At 35.1% G+C, this 5,169-nt stretch overlaps 1 long non-coding RNA gene across 1 annotated transcript; it reads left to right on the forward strand.

The window, feature by feature from the left end:
- The first annotated feature begins 1,071 nt into the window (after nt 1–1,071).
- On the forward strand, nt 1,072–1,447 carry LOC143751465 (uncharacterized). Its single transcript, XR_013207235.1, has 3 exons — nt 1,072–1,127; nt 1,246–1,287; nt 1,392–1,447. It is a non-coding gene; the product is annotated as an uncharacterized LOC143751465 (long non-coding RNA).
- Nucleotides 1,448–5,169: the final 3,722 nt, after the last annotated feature.

Raw genomic sequence — 5,169 nt, forward strand, 5'->3', positions numbered from 1 at the left:
TTATCAAAGTCCTGCACCATTGTTCATTGAGCCCTGCCACTCATTTCTTCTGGGGGTGTACAACTTCAGTAAAAAACAAACGACAATGAGGTGGATCTCCAAAAATCTAATTGAACAGAGAGCAATCAAGATCGAAAATGGAGACACAGTGACATTCATGGCCATCTTACACCAGCAGTGAATCTTTTATAACAATGTAGGAGAACTTTAATGCATAGTCTTTGAGATTTGATAAGCAAAATGTTTTGGCAAATTACTGACCTTCCTCATCCCTTCCTTAGTATGTATGTCATCGTTGAATTCACGGAGGAGTCGACGGTTGGCATTGTAGCCCAGTGCTGGACACACAGGGAAAATGGGGTACAAGAAAAATTCATAACCTTCCACATCAACAATATAAAATAAATAAACAATATAAAATTAAGAAATGTATAAATATTTTAACAATGTCTCTGACTTCACTGGATGCATGCTAGCAACAATACAGCTACTGGCCACCTACAAACCCCACTAAAAGGGCAAAAAAAAGAAGACATTCCTGATAAACAAAATTGGATTTCCAGGAAAATCCGCGTATTGGCAAATACTGGTAATGTTTATTTTATTTGAGGATACTCAACTTTAATTATCTGATTGTACATTATGATTATATTTTAATTGTTTTACCATTGGCTTTATATTTTCAGACAATTTTGCAAAGGCCCTCAAGTGGTGCAAAGCAGCAGAATACCATTCTGCTGTGGAGAGTGATGTTGACACGTAAACAAAAAGGCCACAAAAAAAAACCTGCCCGGTATGATGACAGCAGCGATGGTATGCATTACTTCCAGTCTTTGAGTATTGTATAGTCCATTAAGATCTTCTGATAGTGAAACAGGAAAAAACAGGTCATTATCAACTTCCAAAGAATACATTGCTAACTGCACATTAATAATGTGTGATCTATTTAGATGAGACACCACTGAGGGCGACACCAAGAAAAAGAAAGCATCAAGGTACCATTGTAAATACCAATCAACAAATGGCAATTTAAATTCAGGTTAAAGTAAATTAACATTTTGCATGCTATTTAGATGGACCATTTCCTAAAAAAAACCCATCAATTGTTGAGAAAAGGCCAGACAAAGGTATAAGTATATTTGTATGCTCTTTTTAAACAACTAAATAAATTATTTAAAATTAATGTTTACAATGAAAATTTCCCCCCCTGAAACATATTTGTTATTTTACATTTCTTTGATACAGCAACAGAGGCTACACTTCCCATCCCACCCCAACATAAACCAAGTACATTAGTACAAACACATCAAACAGTATAGTACCATGAGTACATAAAATATATTTTCTGCAATTAAATGTACTTCTTTTTTGTCTTTGTATACTCAAAATAGAAAAAGTCAAAGAGTCTTCCCAGAATGCAACCTATGACCATTCAGATCCCAGTCCATCACATGATTTATCTAAAGGTAGAATTGAATAAATTATTTAACTCTATGGGGTGAATTCAGTAAGAATTAATTGCGCCCACTGATATTTTTGTGTACACTGTCTGTGCTGGTTAATAGCCAAATTGACAAAAGAACTATGCAAATCGGGCAATGGAAATTATTATCGGATAAATTACTGCTGCCATGATCTATACAAAAACTTCCTTTTAATAATTTTCACAATAAATGTATTATTTTAAATTTTTTAAGAATAATTTGTCAGATATATAAATGTTATACTTGTTGTACAGAAAAGAATGACAATGACTTGATTTAAATACTCAGATTGCAACTGCTTAAAACATTCTACTGGTGCCTACTAAGACAGGTTTTTGTAGTAAAATATCACAGGCAAAAGTGGCACATCCATTTAGTGGATTCGTCTTAATATGATGTTTTTCAAGGTTCAAGTTGACAACTTCGTTTTTATAATGCTTGCAGATCTTGATGAATCACCAATATTTAATTGGTTGTCTGTGGCAGAATATATTACTGAAGGTAAAATTTAATTTGTATTGAACATCTGTAAACTTTATTTGAATAGATTTTAGATTGAATTGAAAGTAACTGATGTTAGAAGTTAGATGAGGCAATGATAATAACATTGTGTATGCAACAAATTAACATTGTTAAATAGGTCATATCATGAGGAATCAAATTGTCCATACAAGATACGTTTTCCCACACAGGATAATTCAAAGTGAGTGCTTGTTGTATAACATTACATCATTTTTTAGAGGAGAGACAAACATCTGCAAGGGCTGACCACACAAAGACCCAACGACCCAACAAAGAGTGAGCTTAAAGGTACATTTTAAAGGGCCTAAGAAACAAATGCATCGAATGTAAATTATAAAAAGAAAAAAGAGTACATATTGATACTGAGTTCTTCCTTTAGATAGCGTTTTAAGTGAATTATGGTGTAAAGTTCATTTTTCCTCTAATTGGACAAGTTTATGATGTTTGTACTGTAGTTAATTATATAATAAACTATATTACGGTACTTTTTGGTTCACCAAGTGTGTAACTGGTGCTCTCTAATTGTAGAAACACTGGAGGTTCTGCTACGAAAAGTAGACAGCCTGGCAGCCACCCAGAGAGAAATACTCATCCTACTGAGGAAACGCCAGGGTCATCAGAGAGCGGAAGACATCCTGGAGCTCAATATTGCTCAGAGCAAAGAGGAGCTTGAGGCCCTTGACCACCGTCTTAAAGACTCTGATTTCAGAAAGAGAGTGGTGAGTATTTTGGTTATTTCCGGGGCGCATGAAATTACCTTGATATTTTTTAAAAACTGTGTCTAATATATGTATTTAAATATGATTTAACAATTACAAAAACAAATTCATCGGTTATGTCATTATTGTTTTTTTAGCACTAATTTACAAGCAATGGAAAGTGGCATTAATATTATTTCAATTATTTTTATTAGTCATATTTATTTAAAAAATATTTAATGAATTCCTCATTCCTAATAAATAAAATCTATAAATCAGTGATACAATTCTATAGTATGTATTTCTGTAGCAAATATGCACAATTTCTTTATTAATATATACAATTATGTAAGTTTCTACTTTTACATATTCACCAACTGAATTGTGACAGTGAGAAATGAACAATGACTATGAGTTTGTTGACTGTACTAACCTGCATGCAGGGCTGGACTGGGACAGAAAATCGGCCCTGGCATTTTGGCCTAGACTGGCCCACTACATATGATCATAAACACCACCCATCTTTGCACGCCCTTGAATATGTTCAACTCCTATTCATTAAAACCACTAATGGCATGTAATGAGTGAGTAGGAACGAGTGAGAGTTAACAGATGAAATAAGTACAAAATTGTAATTTATTAATACAATTGAACTATACTCCGCAGTGATGCATCAAAAAACAAGCTATAAGCTGCACTGGCATAGCAATACCAGTGTTTCCCACAGGATCTTTGGTAAAACTGTGGTGGGTGGACCTCTGTCCCTCTAGGGGGGTTTGGAGGCTAAGAACATTTTGTGCATTTTAATGTTAAATTCATCAATCTGGTGCACTTTGAGAGTTAAAAATTAAAAGCTCCAACCCATTTTTAGTGTGCAAATTAAACACAGAAAAAAAAACTCTTTTAGTATAAAACTATATTTACTATATTACACTACTACATAATAATAGTTATAATTAATCTCAAGATAGTAGCCTAATAGCCATATATTGTAAAACAAATGCACTGAAAAATAAAGAAAACTTTCATAATTAGTTTTGTACTAATTTATAAACTTGAAAGAGATAAGCACATGATCTTTTATTTTGACGGAAACTGCATCAAACTTTTATTTTGGCGGAAAACATGGATACAAACGTGTCTCATTAAACTTCTAGTAAATTGCTGTAATCGTCAACAATGCAGATGTGGAAATAGTGCGTAACTAGGTAATGGGTTCCTACACTCATAGACAAAGTGTTTTAAAAAGTAGTTCTGCTTACCACAGACTCTACACTTTCTCATCTCTCTCCTGATCCTCCTCACTATCCTCTTCATCAGCCACTGGAGCTGATGAAGGTCCTGCTACTGCAGAAAACACATATACTTTGACACATTTTACAGCGTCTGCTTGAAGGGCCTATATCTATTTTTCACGCTATTTCTCTGCACATTCCTTGCGTTTCTTCTCCATCTCTCAGATTGACACTGCACGCTCACTCAAAGCACAAAGGGGGAGGTGTTTCAAGATGTGATTGGGCCAGCCCAGTGTCAATCAAGAAAACAACCAATGCTGATCTACGTGTTTCATGGGCCGGTCTGTCATTGGAAAAAAATATGAAATTTTTTTTTTGACCAATGCATTACATCGACACTAACCCAGCGCCGTCAATTAAACAAAACAAAACGAATGGGCTACCGATGTACGAGTTTTATGGGCCGTAATTTTTAAAAAAAATAAAAATAAAAATAAAAATATGAGATGTATCGGCCCAAAAAGCACGTCGGCCCACCGGGCATTTGCCCGGTATGTCAGATTACCAGTCCAGCCCTGCCTGCATGCCAAACCATGATGTTTCACAGATTCACCATCTCAGCCTTATTGGTGGGGCAAATCCAGGGGATTGTGTGAGGAGAGTGATACGGGCAGTAGCGACAAACATCGTGTGGAGCCACTTCAGTTTGAAGGGGAAAAGGGAGAAATTGCCTCTGATTGACACAACTCTGTGTAAAGTCATCAAATGTGAGTATAAAAAAAAATATATAACATTCTAAAAAATGAACATTTCTTTTCATCTCTGGAAACATTTACTTGGCCTCATGTCATTCAAAACTGTATTTCTTTCTTGCATATAACAAGGGATGCTTTGCAGAATGTTGAGCCATTTAAAAGTATAAAATCACTGTGCACTTTTTTGTGTTAAAAATATGAGCATCATTTATCTTTAGTGTATCAGAAAGAAAGAAAAAAATTGTTTTAAGGACATGGAGTCAAGTAAATAATAATCAGGGCTTCACAATAAGTACTGCCCGATGGCCCGACGCTCGGGACAGTTGACGGAACTGCTGCAGGGGTATAATATATATAATATAATATATATATATATGTGACTGTGTGTGTTTGTGTGGATGGAATCACACTGAGAGCAGGTGGATGGTCACTCAAGAATATTCTTTACTGAGCCTGGGACAGACAGAACTGGGAC

This window comes from Siphateles boraxobius, unplaced genomic scaffold (genome assembly GCF_051911475.1).
Source record: "Siphateles boraxobius isolate OS27281-9 unplaced genomic scaffold, OSU_SipBor_1 26, whole genome shotgun sequence".
NCBI lineage: Eukaryota > Metazoa > Chordata > Actinopteri > Cypriniformes > Leuciscidae > Siphateles > Siphateles boraxobius.